We start from the raw sequence: 27,970 nt of genomic DNA, 5'->3' as shown, positions 1-27,970 counted from the left end.
GGGATTAAGTGCTTCTTTATACACAAATTCAAAACAATTTTTTTTACTTTTTAAACACAAAGTCTCTATTTCAAACAGCCAGCCATGCCTCTGTAAAGACTTGTACCAGAAAACCATATTTTTTTCCATCTTTATCATTACATTCTGATATTTCCCCTTAAGAAAAATATTATTATATATAATTAAACAACGAGATACTTTTGTCACTCATCACAGTGATTAAAAATTAAAATCCAATAACATCGAGTTGTTCTCTTAGTGAGACTACAGAGTGGTAAATTCTCTGAACCAGCACTTCCTAGGACACCCCAAGGCTATTTATTGTAGCACCTGTAAATAAGAGGGAAAAACTGCAAACAATCTAAGTGTCTAGCAAGAAAGAAAATGGTTGAACAGCTATGCAATATCTGGACTACGGAAAACCATGCACAATCAAAAGCAGTAAAGTAGATCTTAACCTTTCAACATGGCCACCTAAGGCCTGTCCTTACATGAAAAAACGAAGCTGCAGAACATTTTGCGGGGTATTCTTATGTCAAGACACACATACAAAACGACATACTTCTACAAGCCTAAAGCCGTAAATAACAGTAAAAGATACAAATGTATACACACCAAAATGAAAACAATGCTTAGTTTCCAGATGGAGACCAGGTAGTGTCCAGGGGAATATGGACTCCAACTGTACTGTTTTGATCTGTTGTGGCAGATCACTTATTAGTTGATTAAAATGAACACAGTGTAAAAGATATTACTCAAAAAATTTTTATGAGGCTTTAATAAAGAATATGGAGGAAGTGGGACTTCCCTGATGGTCCAGTGGTTAAGACTCCAAGCTTGCACTCTGGGGGGCACGGGTTCAATCCCTGGTTGAGGAACTAAGATCCCGCATGCCGCGTGTCATGGCAAAAAAAAAAGGAATGTGGAGCAATTAAAAAATAAAATTTTCCCAATAACGATCCAAAAGATCAGATTTTTCTTAGTGATAAAAGAAAGATGATTAAATATTATAATTTTAAAATAAGTTTTCAACCATGCTCCAAAATAAATTACAGATAAATTACAGTTAATTAGGAAAAAAGAAAGTAGAGCATAACACTTCTCTGATTTCACAGTAAGAATTTAATTAATAATGTTTTTTAAATATATATTAAAATAGGAATACTTATTGTTTCTAAGTGATGGCATTATAAATGATTTTTCTTTTCTCCTTTAGACATTTCACAGTTTTCAAATTTTCTGAAGGACAGCTACCACTTTTATAATCAGAAAAAAAGTTATCTTTAAAGTAACTTTCATCGAAAAATATCATAAATTATATGAAAACTCTAATCAGTGCTACAAGTGTGTATGTGTTAACAAGTTTAACAGTCTTTCTTCCACGGCTCGACTTGTTCAGGCTGGGAAAAGTAGTAAACAAAACTTCAGGATGGAGGTCAAAAAGGGGAATACACAAATAAATAAATTTAGCTTTCTAATTTTTCAAAATGATTGGTCGAACCCTAACAGTTATGCAAACAAGCAGGTCTTGTCTCCCCAGTGTATCCCGTATCACATCATCCTCCCTAATTATTAAAGAAAGAGTTCTTTCAGCTCTAGTTTCATCTTCCTTAAAAAGTCCTTTATTACCATTGCTACCAGTTTCAGGGCTTCTTTGTAAGCAATATTCTAGGTACCTGGGCTCATTAACCCCTTGACTGTCCTAATCTCAACTCCTCTGAGAGGTTTTATAGTTGACGAGATGACCTAGAATTTATATTTGGAGAAAAAACTTTTTAAAAGAAGTAGACAGTATATTCACAGTTCAAGTTTGTGATTCACTTATTCACTGAATAGACAGTTATTGAGCATCTATATTACAACAGGGCCAAGTACTAGGCCCTCAACACACGAGAATAAGATCAGCGTGTTCACAACCTACCGAAGAAGAAAGACAGGCAAACTGTGTTGTAGAGCAACACAAAGTGCTCAAAGAATTGCCAGGGGTATAGGGACAGTGAAGGACAAGGACCAGGACAAAGGAGACCCATCTTGAACAGAGTATTAAAAGATGAGCAGAATGAAATCTTAAAGCAGTGACGTGCTACACATTCCAGGAAAATAAAACAAAACTCCAGTGTGCTCTACATGTCAGGATTCACACTACTTGTAAGTATCACTAATTACTGTTCCCAGGAATGCATGCGTTAACTCCATTAAAAAGCCACTTTCGGGCTTCCCTGATGGCGCAGTGGTTGAGAGTCCGCCTGCCGATGCAGGGGACGCGGGTTCCTGCCCCGGTCCGGGAAGATCCCACATGCCGCGGAGCGGCTGGGCCCGTGAGCCATGGCCGCTGAGCCTGCGCGTCCGGAGCCTGTGCTCCGCAACAGGAGAGGCCACAGCAGTGAGAGGCCCGCGTACCGCAAAAAAAAAAAAAAAAAAAGCCACTTTCCACAGGTCTATAAGGGTAGCACTACGAATTTCTGACACAAGCCACATTCCCTCAAACAAACGTATAGCTAAACATCAAAACTGTTAACCAATAACAAAATAACATTAACAAATAACAACCAAATAAGGTTGAGGCCTTGAACGGCCTCACTGGAAAAGGAGAGGACGCTTTTTCAGGTCACATGCACCCCCTGACCTGTATTTGGCAAGCTGCTCCCAGACTGTCCGCAGATAAGCAACACAGCTCTCAAGGCAGGAGACTGAGCTCGGGCAGAGCCAGGCGTCCACTGGCTGCTGCTATCCCCATACTGCCCGCAGATGAGCCAAGGTAGGCCTGGAACCTGAGAAGGTATATTTCCAATCTGGACAGTTGCCAACGTGTCTCATTCAAAGTATCCAGGGACAAACGCCAGCCCAGCCCCCCCAGGCCAGGAGCCAAGGCAGCACCTTCTGTTCGCACTCCCAACCCGGAGCTGACCTGCAGGCATTCTTCCGTGCCTGCTAACAGCCAGACAGGAATTTGCTCAGTCCAGTAACTGTGCAGCCTCTAGCCTGACCACTGGCAACCCAGCAACCACAAACTCCAAGTCCTAGAAGGATCATATTTACTGGAAAGAGCACACTGGTCTCTTGGGACAGAATTAAGGATTGCAAAAACAGCACCTTTTTTACAATGCATAAGTGATAAATATCAAAGCATAATCTTGCACACTTTACAGCGAAATCATCCCCCAAGGTTTTAAGCGCCACCTCACAAAACTCAGGGAAGGGGTGATATTAAAAGCTAAGGGGAGGGAATTCCCTGGCGGTCCAGTGGTTAGGGCTCCACGCTTTCACTGCCAAGGTCGCCAGTTCAGTCCCTGGTCGGGGAACTAAGATGCTGCAAGCCCTGAGGCACGGCCAAAAAGAAAAAAAACCTAAGTGGAAAACTCTCTAAAATACACTGTAAAATTCTAATCATTACTTAAGAAGCCATTTTTTACAAGGAAGAAAACTAAAAACACCCATGCTGCTTCAGTATATTTCAATATTTAAAGATCTCAATAACAACATAAAACATTACATTCATTTTCTGCTACTGGCAAAAAAAGATCCATAAAATGTAAAGGGATATCAGCAATTTGGTAGCAGAAAGTCACACAAATATATAAAAAGAATATGTCAAAAATAAAAGGTAAGTTTATTCAAACTATTGGATTACAGGAAGGAAATTAACAATGCTTTAACTTTGTACAGGGCTATAATTAATATAAATTCATTAATCCTAGTTGGTACAAAAATATGGCATTATCATGCTTTTAAATAATATCCTTAGAAAAATAAATATAAAATTCACAACCATTTTGTTATATAAAATTAAAACACCAAACATACAAACAAACATACAATACCTCAATAAGAACATACTTGCCTTGGGCTATAAATGGACATTCATCCACTTAAGTTATCAAGTAGTTATTAAGTGGGGCTATAGCAAAGTATTACAGCACTTTGATATCTAAGGGTAGTTACTTTTCTTTATACAGCAACAGGAGTCAGAGAACCCAAGAATCATAAATTCCAGGTAGAGAAATGAAGTTTCCCAAATCACCTTATGGAAATGAAAATGCATTTAACTTTTAAGGCCTTCCGAAAAGGGTGTAGGGGTTACTTTAATTTCATTTTTGTAAAGAATTGGGCTTCCCTGGTGGAGCAGTGGTTAAGAATCCGCCTGCTGATACAGGGGATACGGGTTCGAGCCCTAGTCCGGGAAGATCCCACATGCCGCGGAGCAACTAAGCCAGTGCGCCACAACTACTGAGCCTGCGCTCTAGAGCCCGCGAGTCACAACTACTGAGTCCATGCGCCACAACTACTGAAACCCGCGTGCCTAGAGCCCGTGCTCCGCATCGAGAGAAGCCACCACAAGGACAAGTCCGTACACTGCAACAAAGAATAGCCCCCGCCCGCTGCAACTAGAGAAAGCCTGCGTGCAGCAACGAAGACCCAATGCAGCCAAAAAAAAAAAAAAGAATATATAGGCACACACTTACACACACACACACAAAACTAAAATATCATCCACCAAAATGCCAACAATAGTGATTGTCTCCACATGGTAGAAAGATCAAAGATTCTTCTTCACTTCATTTTGGTTATGTGGATTCTGCACAATGAACCAATGATGAGTTAATTTCATAGGAGGAGGGGAGCTTAAAAGAGGTCTGATTAGTCCACAAGGTATTCTACAACCATCCTAATGTTTCAGCACCACCTTGCTCCGTTCGTCCTCCCCATCAAGTGCTCTCACAGCACCCACAGAGCTGCTCCATTCAAGCCCAGCCAGCCATAGGATAAACAGGTGTTTAACGTCTGTATCCCTGCCAAAACACAAGCTTAACGATGGTAAGATCGTGCCTATGTTGATCAGAAACGCACCTCTAGAACTTGGCATAGTGCCTCTACATAGTAGGCAGACAGGTGACTTTAAATAAATCAATGAACAAGCTGGTCTTAATCCCTCATAATGCAACTGAAGATCAAGCTTTCCTCGGTCTTCACTAAAAAATGCTGATTGATGAGTGATCACTGTCTTCTGTCTTTGAAGACATACCTGAATCACCTCAGTCTTTTTTTCAATTTAATCAATTCCAGTCCCCTAAAATTTTCTCCAAATATGTGGCTCTTATTCTGAACCCTAGTTCTCCACAATGGTTCAGTTGTGAAGTTTAGGGTTAATAATAAGCAAAACATTTCAATTCTTATTTACTACTTATTATAACTGGAGGAATAGGCATAACTTTATATAAATTTGGGCAAATTCAATCAAGTGTTTATAAGATCCTCCATACGTAAACATCCTCCTCTCCCAGAATATGAAATTTCAAGTTGCTAAGACTCTCTTTCATTCTCCCCTTTCACCACCATCACCAGCACAGTATTTGCACCAACGGTATTATTTTACTTTTTACAGATTCTATGTCATAATTATGACAACTATTCAGTCTGTTTTTAAGAGACACATATACATAAATGTATAGTCACTTTCTAGCCTCACAGAATCAATTTCAATGTTTTCTGCAAAGTCAAGTAAATATAATTAAAATCCAAATCTCTGAACAAGGCAATTGAACAATCTGCTTTAGTTATCTGTATGTTTACTAAAATTACAAGATCACTAACACAGTTCACATACCATCTCCAAACTTAAGCGTTTCAATAAGGCCCCAATAGTACCTCCACCCTGTAAAAACCTGTGATGACCTAATGTCTCCCTGTTTTATGCAATAAGGCATAAAATCCCTCAATACTCTGCCTCTCCAGCCGAAAATACATCTGTAACTTCATCCACACCTGAACACGTCCCCACTCTTCTCAGAGCTGATTCCTCCACATGTGCTCGTGATGCTGTGTGCTCCCAGCCCTTCCAGAATCTGGGGGCTCCACACTGTTTCGGAACTGGTTTTAGTCATTTCCTCACCATTGCCTTCTCTTTATCAGCAAGATTAGTAAAAACAATGATTTCTAGTGTAAAATGTTTCCTTTACATTAAAACCTAAAACAGCAGTCAAAATGGAGAATTTTCTAATTGGTATGAAGAAACTTTACCTAACTTAGGCTATTTAGACTAAAAAAATAGTAACATCAGTCTTCAAGTATATGAATGATAAGGATTAAAAATGTGTTTATGTAGGTGTATGTGTCTGTACACACACACACACACACACACACACACACACACACACACACAAACGATCAAATGGCCTACATCTCCAGAAGGTAAAATATAAAAATAGAGTGATTTAGGTTAGACATGAAGAACCTTCACGAAGAATCAGAGACAAAAAGAGGTGACGGAAACTTTGTCTCAGGAGCTCTTAAAGATAAAACCGTGAATGACCTGTTTAGAGTGGTTTAAATATGGTCTGCCAGGAAACAAAATACTAGATTCGAAAGAATTAACGTCTACTTCCAAATTTTGTAATGACTAACAAGTATACTATTTTAATAATTTTCAACAATTCTTAAGTCTCAACATAGAATGTGCTCTATTTTTTAAGTCCTCCACGAGACACAGAACATTTTATTAATTAGTGTCTAAAAACTAAATTTTTAAAACACTTTGGTCACCAAGAGTTTCTTCAGTTTTTGACAGGAAGTTTTATTTACACAGATTCAACATAAAAAAGAAACAATTGAACGGCACATTGTAGTCACCTGGGGACCTTTGGAAAAGTACTGACACCTAGGTCTCACCCTCCAGGATCTGGGATTTAATGGGGCGAGGCTGTGGCTCAGGCATCAGGATTTTGAGAACAACCATACAATTTATTCTTTCATTTCTAACAGAAACAAATGGAAATTCAATCACTTTCATGTTGATACAATAATTATTTGGAAATTCACCCCCAATTCTCATTTATATTGCAGAGAGGAATAAGGGGAAATTTTCATACTGTCTTATACAAGTTCGGGGGAATTTTTAATGTTCAGGTTGTACCTCTGATTGATTTTTTTTTCCCCTTAAATTTTATTCACAGAGAAAACATTTAGCATCTGGTGTCCAAATGTAAATACTGGAGCTTTGATGAGGAACAATTACAGATAAACGTATCAAATTAAAACATACATTCATTCATTTCTTTCCCTTTTGTTCATTAATCAATTTCTTGGAATATATATACACACCTTAGCAGAGGCCAGTAAAAGGGCACTTTGCAGAATCCTTTTTCAAAGAAAACTTTTGTAAGGAAAAGCATTGTTAACTTATATGCGTATCTTGTAAGTCTATATTTCTATACATTTCTTGGGCAAAGCCATCTACACTACCGTTGTTTACAACACTAAGATTCTTTATATTTTTATCTGTCAAGGTTCAGCTAAACTGTCAATTTGACATCAAAAAAATCAGGAAAGATAAATCAATTAAAACACATCTAGCTTTCAGTTACACAAATAATAGTCATGGGAAAATGTCTATAAAACTAAGCATATATAAAAAGGAGTAGTTTAGAAGTTCAAATACTAAATAGAGCACAACAGATACTTAACTCTATAATAATAAACATGATAACATTATTTCTGGCCATCTTTTCAAATAGGAATCTCTTTATGTACCTTTATGACAATCTCTCTCTCTAGTATCTCTTTATGGCAAAACAGCATATTTTATGGCAATAATTTACTTCTAACCTTTCTTCATTCTCAGACTCACAATCCCCTTGAAGGTAAAAAAAAAAAAAAAAAAAAAAAAAGATTATCTACATCTGGGGCAGATCTCTCTTGTAAAACAAAGAAAAATTCTTGTATTTAAATTCAGATCCAAAATAGGGCAGATTATTGGCACCTTAATATTCTAAAAGTATATATAAAAAGTTATTTATGCATTTTGCAACAGATAAGGCCTTTTAAAAAGTCCTCAATAAATTCATTATTAAGTTCAATGAACGGCTATTAATTTGAGTGGAATCTGTGAATCATGTGCTATTTTTAAAAAGAACCACAGAGGCTTCCCTGGTGGTCCAGTGGTTAAGAATCCGCCTTGCAACGCAGGGGATGCAGGTTCGATCCCTGGTCAGGGAACTAAGATCCCGCATGCCGCAGGGGAAGTAAGCCCGTGCACCACAACTAGAGAGCCCACATGCTGCAACGAAGAGCCCGTGCTCTCCGGAGCCCACGCACTACAACTAGAAAGAAGCCCGCACACTGCAACTAGGGAAGCCCGCATGCAGCAATGAAGAGCCCGCGGGCCACAACGAAGATCCGACGCAGCCAAATAAATAAAAAAAAATTTTTTTAATTGTAAATCTGAAAGATGGAAGAAGCAGGCTCAAGGAAGGAAGGAAGGAAGGACTACATATATACTATTTACAACTCTCATATTTTCTAATTTACATCAGAATGTTTTTATAATTTCACTAATTATTTGTATTTTCTACTCAATTTAAAAGTCTCAGTGTCTCACTTGAAGACAGTTATATATCATTCAAGAATGAATTAAAGAAGATGATCCAATAAAATTAATGCAGCCAAAACAAGTGTCTAAAAGGACAGTTCAAACTGATATGGCTCCTGTGGAAAGGGTATAAAGAGCTTTTTACATTTTACTTCAAATTATTCTGATGCCATTAATGATATATAGAAGGCAAAATACATAGCAAACTTAGAGAAGATAGTAGAGCCCAGAATCAAATCTAAAATATTTTTGCACTGTTTTAATATATACTGAGTTTTCCAGAAATAAAATATCACATAAATTGAGAGAAGACTGTCTTTTATTTGGGTCCTTACCAAAAGATGTTTATTATTTCAGAGAAAACCATGTTACAGAGCAATGCTGATCGTGGTATTTGAGTCACCAATATAACATACCTCTACAGTAGTCTAATCTGCAGTAGCTGCATTCATGACTATTTTACATACGGATGCTAGAGCCTGATTACTTTGTTCTGACTTATAGTATAAGAGCATCTAAGCTTTCACATACTGAAATACGTGCATTAATACCTAATTAATATAAAATATATATTTAAGTTATATGTATATTATATTGTTTATTAATATATTACATTTGTGATAAATGCAAATAATAATTACTTCTTTGTTACATCACTATATTCTTAATTATACATGTATATAGGTATGCATACACATGTATGTGTAGATTGTTTAATTTCAGTGTAGTAAATGGGGTATTACAAAACAATTGTTTTGAAAAAGGGGTCCAAAGTCTGACAGAATAGAGAATCACTAATATGAGTAAAAGAGAGACAAGACTGAGGCCAGAAACCTGACATTTTAAAGGAAGAATAGGGGAGAAAGGAACGATGCGGAAAAGTAGACAGAAAGGTAGCAAGCACCCTGGGAGAGAGGACTTTACCAAAGGAGAAAGAAGTCTGAACAAGAGGTTTGTCAGCATCATCAAGTGGTTCAGAAGAGGCTGATAACTGAAAATAAGCTAATGGATTTGAAAATGGGAAGGGCACTGGCACTGTCAGAGCAGTTTCAGTATACAGTAGTTGAAGCAGAAATGATACTGCAGTGAATAAAAGAGTGAACAGAGGAAAAACAGAAACAGCTAGTAGAAATTTGTATAGTAAGGGAAAGAGAAATAAGGCAAAAGAACAAGGAGATGACAGGGTATAAAGAGGAGGTTTTTGTGTGTTTCTGGCTTTGTTGGTTAGGCTAGAAAAGACCTCTGAGAGGTTAATTCAAACTTATTTTAGATACCAAACCCCCTAATTACAAGTTTTAGGAAGTACTCTCTCCTACATACTGAAATGCTTATAGATGATGAATTAAATGATATCTGGAATTTGATTCAAAATAATGCAGAGGGAGGGGGAATAATTAGATTTTTTTTAAAAAAGTAAAATAAGATTAGCCATGAGTTGTTAACTGATGAATCTGGGTGATGGTACATAGGGGTTCACATGCTCTTCTTTTCTGAATACGCTTAAAACTTTCCACAGGGGGCTTCCCTGGTGGCACAGTGGTTGAGAGTCCGCCTGCCGATGCGGGGGATGCGGGTTCGTGCCCCGGTCCGGGAAGATCCCACATGCCGCGGAGCGGCTGGGCCTGTGAGCCATGGCTGCTGAGCCTGCGCGTCTGGAGCCTGTGCTCCGCAGCGGGAGAGGCCACAATGGTGAGAGGCCTGCGTACCGCAAAAAAAAAAAAAAAAAAAAACTTTCCACAATAAAATGATTTTTCAAAGAAATACTCTCCAAGGAGGCGGAGTCAAGATGGCGGTGTGAAAAGATGCGGAGTTAGCGTCTCCCCACAACTCGGGCGCCTGCCAGCCGCTGGTAGGGGACTTCGATGCCCAAGGAGACAGGAGGAACCCCAAAGTGAACCGGTGGCTTGCAGGAACTCGGTTCACGAGCCCGGGGGCGGGCCTGAAGCTCCTGCGGTGCGAGCTCTGAGTCTGAACCACTGGACTAACAGAGAACCTCAGACTCCAGGGAATATTCATCAGAGTGAGGTCTCACGCAGTTCCTCATCTCAGCACCAAGACCCAGCTCTACCCAATAGCCTAGGAACTCCAGTGTAGCATCGACATATATACACTACCGAATGTAAAACAGATAGCTGGTGGGAAGCAGCCGCATAGCACAGGGAGATCAGCTCGGTGCTTTGTGTCCACCCAGAGGGGTGGGATAGGGACGGTGGGAGGGAGACGCAAGAGGGAGGGGATATGGGGACACATGTATGCATATGGCTGATTCGCTTTGTCGTGCAACAGAAACTAACACAGTATTCAATTATCCTCCAATAAAGATTTATTAAAAAATAAAATACTCTCCAAAAGATGCTCAGTTACTTTTCAATTTTCTATATAATCATATCCTGCTCTCTCAAATGTCAAACTGATGATATTGATTTTTACCACGGTAAATAACTGAGTTTTTTCTTAGAAATGATTATACACTAATTGCTGAATTATCTCAATTTCTCACTTAATCTTCCGTCTGATCACAGCAAGCAATTTCATAGTCAACTAGATGAAAAAAAGAGGTGAAAAAAATAGATGCAATCTGATCCCAGAGTTCTGGGTCACAAAGTTCAAAAATCTATCCCCTAAGAATTCTATCGGACAGTATCCATACTATAGCTTAAAAAGAAATGCTTATTTTCTAGCCATAGCTTTATACAAAATATCTCTGAAATTACCTCTAAATTTTTAAACTGCACAATACTGATAGAAAAAATGAATTCTGAATTAAGAGGTATTCCTGAATTAAGAGGAATTATCTTTTCAGTTCTGCCACTAATTTGGCTGTATGACCTTAGCAAGTCTCTTAACCTCTCAAAACCTTGGCTTCCTCAACTTCTTGATAAGGAATTGGAATTAAATTAACTGGGGGGTAATGTCTGATTCTAACTGTCCAGGCTCTAGGTCTGGTCTACAGAAAACCTGAACACACAACTCCAGTGGACGATGATCTAGACCAGGTTCTCCAAGTGTGGCCAATGAACCTCTGGAGATCCCTGAGACCCTTGCAGAGAGTCAACAAGGTCAAAACTGTTTTTAAAGTAATACTAAGACATTTGCCCTAATAATGCAGAACCAATGATGGGTAAAACTTCTACCACTTTAGCTAAAATCAAGGCAGGGGCACCAAATTGTAGCAGTGGTCACTGCTGTCACAGTCAAAAGGATGCTGCCTCACATAAGAATACCTCTGATGTGCAACTAGAGATGATCATACTTAGTGAAGTAAGTCAGACAGAGAAAGACAAATACCATATGATATCACTTATATGTGGAATCTAAAATATGACGCAAATGAACTTATCGATGAAACAGAATCATGTACACAGAGAACAGACTGGTGGCTGCCAAGGGGAAGGGGAGTGGGGGAGGGATGGATTGGGAGTGTGGGATGAGCAGATGCAAATGATTATATATGGGATGGATAAACAACAAGGTCCTACTGTACAGCACAGGGAACTCTATTCAATATCCTGTGATAAACCGTACTGGAAAAGAGTATTAAAAAAAGACTCTGTGTGTGTGTGTGTGTGTGTGTGTGTGTGTGTGTGTGTGTGTGTAACTGCATCTCTTTGCTGTACAGCAGTAATTAACACAACACTGTAAGTCAACTATAGTTCAATAAGAAAAAGAATACCTCTGATGAAGCAGTAAAATGTATTGGTTTTATTACATTTTGATCCTCAAATACACATCTTTTTAATACTCTATATGACAAAATGGGGATTGTGCATAAACTACTTCCACTGTAAAACAAGGTATGATGTTGCCCCAAGGAAAATATTTCCGGGAGTGTTTGAGCTGTAACCTTCAGGAACTGACTCTTTTTCATGAAACACTATTTTCACTGCAAAGAATGACTAACAAACCTTGGTTATTCAAGCTTGAGTTTTTGGCAAACAAGGTTTTGTTTGTTTTTTTTTTTAACATCTTTATTGGGGTATAATTGCTTTACAATGGTGTGTTAGTTTCTGCTTTATAACCAAGTGAATCAGTTATACATATATGTATGTTCCCATATCTCTTGCGTCTCCCTCCCTCCCACCCCCCTTGTTTGTTTTTTGAGTGAAGGCTGTCACATCAAGGAAAGCAACTGACAGTACTTGTTGACAATGATAAGATTCAAGTGAAAGCAGAATCTGGGAAAACCCACATCTGCCACCTTGAACGTACAACAGCTTATACTGTTTAAGCTTAAATACTTAAAAGACTTTTCTGATGAGATCAAAATATATTACATATATTTCGAAGATCTGCATAACTCAGTGGAACAGTATGTTCCAAGTGACCATTACACCATATTATAAAACCACATGTGGGTAAAAGATCCATTCAAAGTGCAAAACTGGACAATGGATTTTAATGTAACAGGGTATAGAAAATTCACTGATATGGCTTAAAATTCCACTTTGGAACTTTAAGAAATTACCACTTGGTTAGTGGTGGTGAAGGATCGAAGAATATACACACCATTAACTGAAAAGGTCAAGCTAATATCTCCTTTCCCAATGAGATATCTACGTGAGGGAAGATTTTCTTCATACACAGTTCAACAACAAAAAAAAAATAATGCAACAAACTGAATTCATGAGCAGATATGACAACCCAGCTATCTTCTATTAATGCAACAAACTGAATTCATGAGCAGATATGACAACCCAGCTATCTTCTATTAATGCAACAAACTGAATTCATGAGCAGATATGACAACCCAGCTATCTCCTATTAAGTCAGACATGAAGGAGTTTTACAAAAGCGTAAAATAGTGGCATTCTTTTCACTCATTGTTGTTTTGGAAAGTAACTATTTTCCATAAAATATGTCATTTCTGTTAAAATGCATATATTATTATCTTTAAATAGACTAAATATTTTTAAAGTTTCTAATACAGTAAATATCAATAGGTATAACCAAGTAGATAAGCAAAATCTTTACAGAGTCCTCAATAATTAAGAGTGTAAAGAAGTCCGAAGACCTCTGACATCTGCTGATCTACATAAAACTTCACCAAATCATTTGCTGGCAGTGCATATACTCTCCAGTCATTCACGATCTAGGATAAGTAGTGGGGAATGAAAGAAGATACACATATATTACATAACTGGTGATGAATACTATAATACAGGTGTACTTCCGAACTGTAAACTGGGGAAAGCGACTTTGAAAGATTTAATTCAAGCAGGTCCTGAGAGATGGGTAAGCCTGACTAAAGGAAAGTACTCCAGACAAAGGCCTGTTTGAACAAGAGTAAGGAGGTGGGAGAACGGGGACATGTCTGCGGAACAGGTCGATGGGGCCAGAGCACAGGACAATGGCAGAAGTGTGACGAGTACTGAGGTGGAAATGTGGGGCAAGAGATCAGGCCTCAAAGGGTTTCAGATCCCACAGTGAAAGTCTGGACCATCCAAGGTATTAATAAAGGGCTAACAGGGATTCTTATTGAGCAAGGGATTATTACAATCAGATTTCTACTTTGAAATGGAACTCTAACGGCAATGCACAGGACAGACTGTACACTGAGGGAAAGGGCCAAACGTAGGGAACTACGTATGAGAGAAAAAGGAGTGAGGCCAGCACTCGGTCAGAGGGGGAGGAAAGTGACGGCCAACCTTCCGGAAGCGGAACAGGGTTTGGCAACTGACAGAATATGACAAGTGAAACGGGAAAACGTGAGTAAAATTTCTGAGCATGAACAATTAGGGTAATGAGGGCATCATAAGGGAAACAGGAGGAGAGGCAGTTTCTGCGAGGAGGGCTCTGAAGGAAGTATGTGAAATTTTAAGATGTCTGGAGCATCAATTTGGAAATGCTGGTCAAGATTATACAGAAAGAAATTTGGGGGGAATTGGGCTTCCTTGATGGCGCAGTGATTAAGAATCCGCCTGCCAATGCAGGGGACACGGGTTCGAGCCCTGGTCCGGGAAGATTCCACATGCCGCGGAGCAACGAAGCCCACGAGCCACAACTACTGAGCCCATGCACCACAACTACTGAGCCTGTGTTCTAGAGCCCGCATGCCACAACTACTGAGCCCATGCACCACAACTACTGAAGCCCGTGCACCTAGAGCCTGTGCTCCGCAACAAAAAAAGCCACCGCAATGAGAAGCCCACGCACCACAACAAACAGTAGCCCCTGCTCACCGCAACTAGAGAAAGCCACGCGCAGCCACGAAGACCCAACACAGCCGAAAATAAATTAATTTAAAAAAAAAAAGAAATCTGGGGGGAATTCTGCATAAGAGTCAGAAGCATGGAGCTGATATAATTATCAGAAATAAGAACAGAGCAAGTAGAGCAAAGTGCCACGCACAGGATTTTATGACACATGAACAGTAAACACATGGGCCGACAAAATCACGCAGTAAAAACCAAACTGGAGACCTGCGAAGTGCATGACCACAGGCGCTCAGAAGAAAGAATTCAAGGAAGATTAGTTGCTCAGTAGCCGAAGAGGTTGGAAAAGAATAATGATCTAAATGAGGCCACTGGATCTATTAATTAGGAGGTTACAGAGTAGTCTCTGTTGCATGTTCAGGGACAGAACACAGATTACAATGGAACTGGGTTCACAGCCTCATTAGCAAGGTATTAGGTACAGGAAATAAATATTTCACCCAGGGCTACATGAAAATTATGTTTTCCAAACAACAGCTTGTCTGCCTTTCAACCATAACAATTTTTTTAAAAAACTCTCACTCTAAACTTTGCCTGTTATTTTCAGAGAATGTATTTCAGACTCGTAAAACACCAATTTTAGCATTTAAACAGAACATTAACATTTACCTAATAAATTTTATGACACAAAAAGAATTTACTGTTGGGCTATATATTGAACCTCAATCTACTGCTTAAAAGAACATTATTCTTAGTCGAGATAAGCCTACTATAGTACATTTTAGTACAAATTCAACAAATAGCATCTGTTTTAAAAAAAGAAAACCATTAACCAATCCCTCTTTATTAACAGTACCAAGCACAATATGAAGTCACACTTAATTTAGGCATATTTATATGAAATGTGTGTTTAGCCAAATCATCCATGTTTATGCAAAGGTAACATGGGAAAGAGCCATACTTGTTAGTATAATCTAGAAAACAATCATTTGTTTGACAAAAAGATTCTTCCCTTTACAAAAGAAGTCACTGTCGGGATCCTTTAAACAAGCAGCTTTCCAAGGATAATAAAAATATATATAATTTAGTTATTTATTTAATTTACACAAAACTTTACAGCAATACATTTGTTTAAAGCAAATTAATGATGTAAGTAAAAGGGGTAGTTGTTCAGGGGTTTAAAACGCATCCAAAAGGGTTTAGACCCTACCTGTCCACAAAGTCCCCCTTCTCATCAGTCCTAGGAGAGGCTGGAGCCCTCTGAACAGCAAGGACCAGCGGGCGGGGACACCCAAGGGTGTTGCAGAGGACCTATGCGCCCTGAACTTGACATCAAGCAACTGCCGCCCGAATGTCAGGGTGTTACCACCCTTATTTAGACAGAGAAGGAAGAACAGCTTAATCCTGAAGGGTTTGTTGACTCTTTAAAAGAACACACAGAGAAAGGTAACCTAAAATTCTAAATCGGGCAAAGGCTCTGGATCCAGGCCACCTGAACGTCCTCTCAGCCCTGCCTCTCACTACTTGTGTCACCTCAGCAAGCTACTTAGACCTCAGTTCTCTCAGCTGCAAAATGGGGTAAGAAAAGCCACCACACGGGTCACCATTAGAATTAAATGAGACCAGGACTGTAAAGTACCCAGTGGTGGCATATCACTGGCCCTCAAGAACTATTAGAACCCTACTGTTCTAGGGTCATTTGGGGTCACTCCTTCAAAGCATCGTCATAATATATGGCCACCTTCCACTGTTCAAGCTTGCTGATGTACTCAGGTGTCTGTATGTCCCGAAAATAATCTAGGTCAATGTTGCTGCCAAACAGAATCGTAGAGAATAGGACCAAAGTGCATGAGATTCTGGACCAGTTCCAGAAGCACACTTTTAATAAATAATAGACCACCTTCTGACACACTAGCATTCTCGTGTGCAGCCGTAAGACTATCTCCATTTTTGCTAATAACTCATTAAAATCACCAAATTAAACTAGTTTATAAATTCCTAATTTATGCTGCACCCCCCCTTCAAAAAAACAAACTTATCGGTGGAATCTATCTCTAGAAAATACAAAATTCTGACTGAACTTTTTTTCTCTGGCTTCTAAAACATCTGAAGTGAATCTGGTCATATGTTCAAATTCATTCAGTTCTCCTCCCCTCCCATCAAGCACAACAGATACATAAACCGTCTTGCTGTTCTCATCTTCAACTCAATAATGACAGACCAGAAAAGCAGAGAAACTAATTCATTCCTCTTCAAAACACATACACATGTATACTTTGTTCTTCTGCAAAATACCAGGATAACAGACAGCAAATCTTGCCCACAAACCAAAACACAGCTGTTTCATCTAATTTTAGAAAAAAAATAACAAGGAACCAGAGAAAAGTTCTCTCTGGAAGAACTCAATCCTCAAATCAGGGAAATTCAAAGAGCATAACAAGGAAAAACCGACAGCCTCAATTCTTTCCTGCGGGATACTAATTCTATCAGCATCAAATCGAAATAAACAATACGTTTTCAGAAGATTCCACAAAAGTTTGAACTCTCCCCTTTTAAAGGAAGAAAAAGGCCCACTTACAGAAAAATAAAATCTAAATGTATGATTTCCAAGCACAGGAGCTATTTTGCTTATTCCAAACCTTTTTCTGTTTTCCACCATACTCTTTTAAAGACAAGCTGAGACACTTATTTGTTCCAAAAAACAAAACAAAACAAAACAAAACCCAAATATAACATTTACATGTAGCCTTTACTTGTATGGTCAAGTCTCATAGCCAGGTGCTGGTGACTGATTAATTTGCTCTCCTTTTCTGGAAACTGTGAACAAGACCCAGTCTAGCTGCTGCTTAATCTGAGTACAATCTTGGACTCTTTTTCCCCCGGAACCCTCAAGAGAAGACATATCAACTATTCTAATTGTTTTGGGGGGAGTAATGCTCAGACACTAGGGACCTTCATACCATCTCTTTAAGGAGAGAAATGTTTTTCTTTAGTAATCCTCAGGAATCTATCCAAACTGAAGAGCATGGACTTAGACTTTCAGCCAGATATCAGATTAACTAGGTAAAACTGGCATTAGCAGAAGACAGTTGAATAACAGCAAACTGCGACAGATTTATACAGGAATTTAATGCGTCTTTAAAAGGACTTGAGGAGGAAGAACAATTATGTCATAAGAGTCCAACTTCTATGAACTGTGCCCTGGTGTTCTTGCGCTCAAGAGTCCAGGTGAACGGGAAGTATAATTTCCAGAAGGCAAGGGACTTTTCTTGCCAAAATATTTTAAACTTATTAAAAGCTATTTTTAATGAAAAACATTTATTCTATCACAACAAGACTACCTGATGAAGAAAATTTCAGAAAACCTCATTAAGGCATAACAACATATTAATAAAAGTGCTTTATGTTAACCGACCTAGATTATGTTTTTCATCGGGTTACATGGATCATCAAATTTCCTGAAATAACTGATTGATTAAATGAGAAAGTGAGGGCTTCCCTGGTGGCGCAGTGGTTGAGAGTCCGCCTGCCGATGCAGCGGACACGGCTTCGTGCCCCGGTCCAGGAAGATCCCACATGCCGTGGAGCAGCTGGGCCCGTGAGCCATGGCCGCTGAGCCTGCGCGTCCGGAGCCTGTGCTCCGCAACGGGAGAGGCCACAACAGTGAGAGGCCCGCATATGACAAAAAAAAAAAAAGAAAAAAGACAGGCAGTCTCAAGCACTTTGCAGATATATCACAATGCTACAAGCGATTTAAAATGCACCAAGGCAATGCTACAAATTCCCAAAGGTTCCAATCGATGCCCGAGTTATCCTCCACTTGCTCCACTGCACCTCCACCCCTGTTCTGCTCTGCCCCTGCCCTGGCAGGATAAGCCGGCACAGAGCTAGGCTAACCTAGGCTCCCCAGCTGCCTTCTAGCAAAGTCACCAGCCAGGGAACTTCCCCCCTCCCCACCGGGCCGCCTCAAAGCCTCAGCCCCACCCAGCCTCCTCCTCAAGGCCAGCTCTCTGCTTCCGAGACCTCTAGAGAGTGAACGGCTTCTCACCATTGTTATTCCCTGGGTGCTTCACCACCCCATGCTTGCTCCCTGCCCCTGCAGTCTCTTCATCTGCACCATCCGGGATGATATCTCTTTCCTGCTGGGACCTCGCCTGCTGTGGCTAACAAGACCAAGTCTAGTTATTCAAAACAGTACATTATCTAAAGAAATCCAATTAAAAAGGGGACTTCCTTGGTGGCACAGTGGATAAGACTCTGCACTCCCAATGCAGGGGGCCCGGGTTCTATCCCTGGTTGGGGAACTAGATCCCCCATGCATGCCACAACCAAGAGTCCGCATGCCACAATTAAGGAGTCTGCGTGCCACAACTAAGACCCAGTGCAACCAAACAAATAGTTCAAAAAGGTCTTAAGATCTAAACGAGCATTACTTATATGTTACTGCTATTTGTATAGTCGTTTAAAAATTAAATATAAGTAGCTCACTTCCAAATGAAGCTGGTTAATAAGTTGAAATACTCACTACAATTAAATTTAGGTGTGAAATTTAACACTGCATTGTCATCTCAAGATAAATGCTATGAGCTCCAAATAAGCTTAAAAGAAGAAAGAAAATCAATGAAGAGATTCTGGTAACCGATATTTCACTTCCTTTTACCATATGCTGCCTGGTTAATCAGAGCAGCTTTTTGCTGTTATTGCCAACACCCTCCCAAAGCAGAGGATGAAGAAAAGCTTTCAACCAGTGGTTCTCAAATGTTGGTACACAAATAAATCAACTGAGAAACTTGTTAAAATGCTACTGCCCATGCCCCACCCACATCTCTCTGACGTGTTTTTACTAGTTCCCCGGATAATTCTTGGTACGCACCTAAATTTCAGAACTACTTGAAACTGGTCAACTTCAAGATTTCACCCAAATCTCCAATACACAGCTTTTTTCCTTTTGGATGAGCATTCCACATTAAACATGGAAAAGAAAAAGCAGCCAAAACAGTAACAATAATAATGGACACTAGCTATGTGCCAGTGTGATATGTGCTTTCCATGTATTAGTGTCTAATCCAGTCCTCACGAGAACCACACCAGGTAAGTAATATTGTAGCCCCCATTTTACTAACTGAAGCCCAGAGAAACTAAGTAATCTGACCCAGCTAATAAGTGGCAAAACCAGGATCCCCTCACCTCTGCCTGTCCTCTTACCCTGGAGGCGGACAAGCAAGCACTTATGCACAAATGCAACTCTGGAACCTGGGGGCTGGAATACAGAGGCTAAGCCTGAGGGGCCAGCAGTTGGGCAAGCAATAACGCCCCATCCCCCCAACTCCCACCGCACCCATCCCTCGCTCACCAAGCCCTTCCACCTACATGGTGTGCCATGACATACTGGTGGCACGTCGCAAGTCTACCCGCACTCTTTCCACATGAGTACCTACAACCACATGCTAAGGACGACAAGGGATCCAATCCCAGCTCCACCAAGTACTGGCTGGGAGCTTGAGCGAGTTTAACATCCCTGTGCCTCTCTCTCCTAAGACACGAGAGTCTTAATGCCAAGTGCATGTGGCATTAAGGTGACATAGTGATTTTTTTTTTAATGTCTTCTATTTATTTATTTTTGGCTGCGTTGGGTCTTCGTTGCTGCACGCGGTCTACTCTTCGTTGCAGTGCGCGGGCTTCTCATTGCGGTGGCTTCTCTTGTTGCGGAGCACGGGTTCTAGGTGCATGGGCTCAGTAGTTGTGGCTTGCAGGTTCAGTAGTTGTGGCTTGCGGGCTCTAGAGCGCAGGCTCAGTAGTTGTGGTGCACGGGCTCAGTTGCTCCGCGGCATGTGGGATCTTCCCTGACCAGGGCTCGAACCCATGTCCCCTGCATTGGCAGGCGGATTCTTAACCACTGTGCCACCAGGGAAGTCCGACATAGTGATTAACTGAGCTACCGTACATAAAATACTTGCTTGACATGGTACCTGCCACACAGCAAGAGCTCAGTAAACAACAGCGGCTACTAAAATTATACTTTGCCAACCCACTCTCTTACGAAAGCCAACATTATCAGTCCTGGGTCCCATTTACTTTCTCTCAGCCTTACTTCCTGAAACTGTGATAAAAGATGGAATATATTCTTATATATCAGGAAGCAACTGGTAACAGTGCTGTAACTCAGTGGACTAAAGGCCAGGAGCAGAATATTTTAGAGCAAATGAGGCTTTTAGTAGCCCTCAAATTGTACCACTTTGACAACTATTTTCCAACTTTAGGGTCAGCCCTGTTAATCACATACTAGAATGATGAGTCTATAATTAACTTAATTCAAAACAACAACAAAATGTCACTCAGTACAAGGACTTGGTTTTATCACCTTATCATCGGCACTCAGAACAGTGCCTGGCCCATGACAGACACTCAAATATCTGTGAAATGAATGAAGGCATAAAGGTACCAACTGAGACACACCTTAGCTCATTAGCAAGTCTTTACAAAAGCAAGAATAATCAGATCAATATCAATGTACCAAATAATAAAACTTATTTTCAAAATTCCTCCAGAATATTTTTCTTTTTTAAAACTAATTGTTGGCTTTCCCTTAAAAACACTGCTACTAGAAAAGTTAATTACCAACCTCGACTCCATCAATCTATTAAAAATGTTCAAGTAGTTCCATAATACTACATCATGCTCACCTTCTACCTTACGTTAAAAAACAAGAAGAAAAAAGTGTAACTACATATTTAATAATTATCACTTTAGCTATCCTGACTATTCAGAATTGCCTGAACCATCTGAATTAAATCCACAAAATGAAATAAGTCACTGCTGAGAGGTTAACCCTTACTAAATCTAGGAGTTAGAGACCTGGGGGAGGGAGGACTCCATGGGAACACACAGATAGCAGTTCCATTCTCAGTGACGCTTCTAAGCAGCCTCACATGTGACCTTGAACAAAGTACTTATCTTTGTGTCTCCATTTTCTCATGTGCAGAGTAAGAACAGATGTACCACATCTACTTCATCAAGTTGTTCTAGGACCAAATGTACATAAAACGATTTCCAAAAGAGTAAAGCGTCATTCATGTAGGGTGTTAACTTCTGACATAAACAGCTTCAGGTTTTAAATGGATGTTTCTGTTTATCTTTCTTTTCACATCTGTCCCACTCCTCCTATTTCCTAGATCCAAAGATCTGCCACAACAGGGAAGAACCAGTTCCCATCAACAGCTATATTTTAAACACAATGAACCATCGATAAATATCTGTTGAAAAAGATGCTCATCCACATATAACAGAAATTTTTTAAATTCTGTGATACGTAATACCTTACCTTGTAAAGCTTAAGCAGCAGGTTACCTTCAAATAAAATGACAAGTGATGTAAGGTGCATAAAAGATGCCTGTGGTTTTGCCAGGAGCACCACCTTGCTTTGCCCACATTACTCAGCAGGCATGTGAATATCACCTAAGGAATGTGCTTCAGTATTTTGGTTTCACTGGAAGAGACAGGTTTTATAAATAGAAAAGGACTTCCCCTCTCTTCAACACTAGCAAGGTTTCTAAAGATGCCAGATCTGTTCTGGTTTTACTTCCCATACTTCAGTACTCACAGGGAGAACTTTTGCTGGACTTGTGGTCATTTCTCAAACCACTATGTCATTCTTACACTACTCAATGAGAAAAGAAAGCTTATTTTTGAAAACCATAAGTAGGACGATATACTTATATTTTAAGATTATTAACAGTCCACTAAATCTGTCAAATAAAAGCATAACCGTTTTAAATGTAGAACATCCTGGTTCCTCTGAACATTATATAATGCCTCAAAAACAGAATTAAGCTTATTTAACTTTAGTTAGTTCTTGATTATCTACACACACACACACACACACACACACACGAAAGCAGATGTGTTACAGATCATCCATTAATAATTTACATTAAGCCCTTGGATGATGGTTTTGTATTTACAGTTGAATATGAGTATCCTTCCTAATAGTTCAAAACAAAGACATACCCGTAACAGAAGTCACCCAACTGAGCCTTCCTACCAATTTTCTGTTCATTTACCCAACTACATTCTACTGCTGAAATGACTCATTTGCTACAAAAGATGGACTTTGTGTGCTCACTTTGTTCTTTGTGTCTATTACAGCTCAAGGGACATTCCTGAAATAAACACAGGACATTAAAAAAAAATAAAATTGTCCTGATCTAACAGGTCACAATTTAATCAGAATCTGAAAACCATTTTTCCCCTTAGTATTACACAATTAATTACATAACATTTAAAAGGCAGCTACTGCATTTACAGGCAATAACCTATCTCATTTTTAAGTTCTACCCTAACCAGGTACATTACATTATTCACTTAAGCTACAATGAAAACCAGTGTTACATTACAGCCTAATTCTAGTTCCTACAGCCCATCAAAATTAAAAGTGCACAGTATGTATAATATTCTGGAATTTACCCCAGAAATGATAAAGCAACATCATATCACTGTTCAAGGCTGTCTACTTAAGAATGAAGAAACAGACACAGAATTCAAAATTAATTCTGAGCCCCATTCCTGGCCCTTCTTAATGTCACTCCTCTGTACCTTGTTCAAACCTCCAGTTACATTCTTTAACACAATACCAGTTCTGCAGGTTTACCAGAATAGTCTACCAATTGCACTGAGATTAAGGCAACCTGCTCTGGTGGAAAGGACTGAGGTTTTATGGTCAGAAGACTTGGGTGTGAATCCAGACTCTCCCTGGAGCTACATGACCTCATGACCTTGAGCAAATATTCAATTCTCTGAGCCTAAATTTCCTCATGTGTAAAAAGGACAAGACCACCAACCTTGAAAATTATTTTGCAGATCAAGTTCCTCAGTTAGTGTTCTGATTATGGCAGATGCCTAATAAATGGGTGATGTCTCATTGTAAGGATCAAAATTAAACTGTATGAGATTTATTACACTTGTCATACATTTTTCAATCTTTTACTTAAAATGTTTTAATATAGAGAAATAAAAAATTCACAAAGGTTAAACATCTTTATAAAACTGACATTTTACATAACAGACATGGGGATTCAATTATCAGCAGACTGAAAATCAGTTTTTTTTTTTTTAATATCTGGGGTGCTTATATTTATTCAAACCTCACATAGTCAAATTTCTTTTTAATTTTAGTTGTATTTTTAGAACCCTGAGACAGCCCGTTGTCTAAACAATGGGCTACATAATACACCACAGTCTCCAGGCAAAGTCACAACAGGATGAAAAAAGAGCCTTCAGCTTCTCTCAGATTTCCTGGCCACTGTTATTTTAAAACTTGATCACACAAACATAAACAGAGAAAAAAATCCATTTCAGATGAGTTCCATGGGTTATGATTTATGATATTTTTAAGACCTTGCATGAATTTACATTAAATATTGCAATAGCTTATTATATTTTTCTTGTCCACGTTTCCAAGCACTAATGAAGAATATACGTATATTATATATACTTTTAAATATTACATATATAGTGAGTTTTTAATCATAATCTTTCTTAAAGTTGCTTATCACTTCCATTACTCCCTTTTAAAATTAGTTTTTGAAAACTAAAATGTAACTTAAAAAGCCAACAATTAAATAGCATGTCACACAGAACATACAAATGCAACAGGCAAACCTGAATAAGACTAAAGTAACTTCTGTTTACCGCTATGCAAGTAATTCTGCACAACTGAAAATACTCTAAATGAGGTGGATATTTAAAAGTCAATGAGTTATTTTAAAAGGCTGCTTTGTTTCAAGCTCTGGCTATAGACCAATTTGTGGTGTTTCTAAAATTAATAGTAAAAGACACCAAGGTAATTTTTTCACTAAACAATTTCCAATGCAAACCACAACCCAAGACATCTTAGTTAATTTGTACAGAAATGTCCTTTTGCTGTCAACCTTTGTACCAGGACTATTACCAGCCCAAGTTCAAGATTCACATTTTATCGTGTGAACAGTGCTCAGCTAAATCTTAAGAATATTAATCTTTTAAACTCTCAAACCCTGACGACATTTAGCTATATTGCATCTACACCGCCAGAGCATAACAAGGAAAACTTTTATCTACCACGTACAGCAGCCTATTAAATTGGGGCAGTGTTCCTAGCTCCTTAGATCTGTAGATTAGGATTTAAGCATTCCTCCACTACAAACTTCACCCCAGATAAAATGTAACACGTTTTCTAAACCTGTATGGAAATAATTCTGACACGGATGTTCTAGTAATAACTCTATCAAATTATTTTCTTACCCCAGAGTTTGAGCATTTTAATCGTTTTAAAGAGTTTTGGGAATTAAAAAATGTAAAAATCTCTTGTTCAGTAGCAGATATATAAATTAACGTACCCAAAATACTTGACCAACTAAAGACTAAAAATACAGCTTTATACAGTCCCAACCTGGGCTCCTACAAGATTAAACTAATTGGGACAGCAGCTGATCCTCACATCCCAGAACAAAAAGCACTATTCCTGCACTGAATTTTAAGCCTGTTTACGAAAGAGAAAACTATCACGGGACGTCCAGGTCAGAGCTGGACACCTGAGGGCTCAGCTTCTACCTGGAAGCCAGAGAAGATACCCGAAGGCATCCTGGTGGTAACAGACTTGAAAGAAGACTCTCATTGTCCTGTGGAAATGAGACCCACCCCTGCGCTACCGGGAGCCGCCGCCGCCCGGGCCCACTCATCACCTGCTTCACCCCCGGCGTCCCCGGGAGATGAACCAAGCCAGCTCGTCTGCCCCGGGCGGCGAGAGGAGGCCCCGAAGCAAGGCCAGGTTGGGGGAGCGAGGCTCCGGGAAGTGGGGCCCCGGCGCCGACGCCCCACCGCGGGCGTCCCGAGGCACTCACCGGTGCGAACGCGAGGGCAGGTGCGCGGCGGCGGGGCTACCTGTCGCCGGTGAGGCGTTGTGGGGGGGGGAGGAGGGAGGGATGTGGCGGGCGAGGAGAGAGGGCGACGACGCGGACCGACACCGGGACGGGGCGGCGGCGGTGACCGGTCTCCAGCTCGCTTCTTGCTCGGACAGATCCCGGGTCCGTCTCCGCCCGCCGGCCGGCAACCCGCCGAGTCCCCAGCCCCGCCGCGCGCACGTCACGGCTACGGAGCGCCCGAGGGGGCGGGGGCGCCGCGGGCTGGCGGGCGGGGCGCGGGCGCGGACGCGCCGGGAGGGGGCGCTCGGCGCGGGGCCGCCCCGCCAGTCCTCGCGCCGACCCGCGGCGCCGAGCCTCCGGGACCTGGAGGGCGCGCGGCGGCGCGGGGAGGGGCCGTCCCGGGCCTGGCCCACAGCCCTCGTTCCTGCCCCCCCGCGAAACGGCCTCCTTCGCGGGGGTTATTGCTCCAGGCGCCTGCAGCGCACCCCCGTGGACTGCGTGCGGGCAGCGTGCAGTCCGGCCGCCGCGGGAATCCGTTCCGGGAGGGGGAGTGTTGTTCGGGCAGGGGGCGAGGACCCCGAGAGGTGGGGAGGGCGGGCGGGACGAGGCGGCGTCGTTGCGGAGGGAGGCAGCAGGCGATTTCGCCTGCAGCCCCGGTCGCCCCGGGTTGGGCTGCCTTAGGAGGGTAGTAACCTCCCTGTGCAGCAAACTTGCTGTTCCGCTTTTGGGAGCGGGGGGTGAGGGGGTGGGGGGGGTGGGAGGGGTGGGGGGGTGGGCGGGAAATTTGGCATTTCTTCAGCCCTCACGCCGCCGCCGTATATACTGATTAGAGCTCAGATCTTCTGTCATTTAAGTTTTACTGTTTTTATAAGGGACATACCTGTGAGTCATATTTGAAAATGAAATATGATGAAAACATATACTGCCTTTACGACAAAAAGAAGCTTCTCTTAAGAAAATGAAATGGTGATTGACTAGAAATGCTAAAAGTCTCCGCTGAAAAAAGCTAGGCGCACCTACACAGGAAAATTACCCTCAGAACATTACCCCGGAAACATTCCAAGCAGCAACGGGAAAACTTCAGGAAATCGACAAGATTCTGATAGGGGACAAGTTTCAGTTATTCAGATGTTCCACAGTTCTCTCGGAGGAAAAGCTAAGTTATGATGAAGTATTTTAGCAGACAATTAAAACAATAAAATATTAAGAATAAAGTAGGGAAGTAAAAAAGAGGAAGAGAAAACAAGAAAGGAAATAATTTACAGCAATCTCAGAAACGTAATTCCAGATTACCGGGAGGTAAATCTTAAGTATATAAAACTAGATTTCAAACCGGATCGGAAAAATATTATAAGAACGAGGAGAGGATTTCAATTCACTGCTTTGACTTCATTTTGGATTTAAGGTTAAACGGCTTGGTCAGACCAATTGAAGCCCATACAGCTTATTGTGAGCAACGACTTGTGATTTTTTTCTCTCTCTCTCCTTCTTCCTCCACTTCCAATTCATTACTGAGACTGCTTCTAGCTCCCCATCTGTCTGATGTATCCAGTTCTTCATAGCAACTACTGTCTTGCTTCAGGCCACCATTATTTCATGTCTCGCATACCGCTATAGCCGCCTAGCCAATTTCCCAGGCTGCAATCTTGTCCCCTCCTAATCCAGTGTCTACAATACCATCAGATTTATATTTTATAAAATGAAAGCCTGATTATGTACTCCTCTCTTTAAACTCTTACAGTGGCACTCCACTATCTTTAGTATAAAGTCCAAATTCCTGAAGATATCTTATATGATCCTTCAGCTGTTTTTGTTTGGCTAGCATGTGGAGATCTCTTTTGTTTTTTTCTTTTCATTGAATTTGAATGCCTTTTCATTGTTCCCCAGTTCATCACTATTCTAAACTCCATAAAGCTGTCCTAAACCAGGCTTCCTCACACAGTGTCACCTCTCTTGGGAATCACTGGCATTTTAGACCACTGGTCTTAGGCCTGCTTACCTCTCCAGTTTCACTTCCACCCACTGCCGTTTTCCATTTCTTGTACTTTACCTTCAAGCCATTCTGAAGTGCTTGCACTCCAGAACAGACAGCTATGCTATTTATTACATTGGAGTGTTGCCAGGCTAAGTCCAATTAATCCTTCAGAGCAAAGCCTATTGGTCCCCTCCAAGAAGTTTTCCCTAACCCCCTTATTCCAAACCTTAGGTGCAATTTGGTGCGCTTTCCCATCTCTCTCTTAGCACCCATTGCACGTATGTCTTCCAACACTTATCTCACTATCTCTGTTTTAGTGTACTTACAAGTACCTTCCACCTGGACTGTAAGCTCCCTGAGGGCAGGGTAGGGGACTTGTTTGTCTTTGTGTCCCTAGTGCCAAGCATGGTGGCTTTCACATCTCATTTGAACAGTGCCTACCATTATTGTTATTATTGAATAAATGGTATAGATGGATGAACAAACAGCAAGAGAATAGACAACTCTAGGAAACTGCATATATGTCATTAAGCATGGTGGATATAACTGTATCATATCTGCTGCCGAAACTCATCTTAAC

General features: G+C 40.6%; 1 protein-coding gene across 1 annotated transcript in view; it reads right to left on the bottom strand.

The window, feature by feature from the left end:
• MYO6 (myosin VI) overlaps positions 1–25,601 on the bottom strand; it is a 142,959-nt gene extending 117,358 nt beyond the window's left edge. Inside the window, exon 1 of the mRNA XM_060283966.2 lies at positions 25,395–25,601. The gene's annotated coding sequence lies outside the window, so the exon portion shown is untranslated. The remainder of the gene's footprint in view (positions 1–25,394) is intronic.
• Between the last annotated feature and the right edge of the window lie 2,369 nt (positions 25,602–27,970).

The sequence above is a fragment of the Globicephala melas genome, chromosome 14 (assembly GCF_963455315.2).
Source record: "Globicephala melas chromosome 14, mGloMel1.2, whole genome shotgun sequence".
Lineage (NCBI taxonomy): Eukaryota > Metazoa > Chordata > Mammalia > Artiodactyla > Delphinidae > Globicephala > Globicephala melas.
Note: the sequence above shows the minus strand (reverse complement) of the source record. Positions and strands in the feature narration are given on the sequence as shown.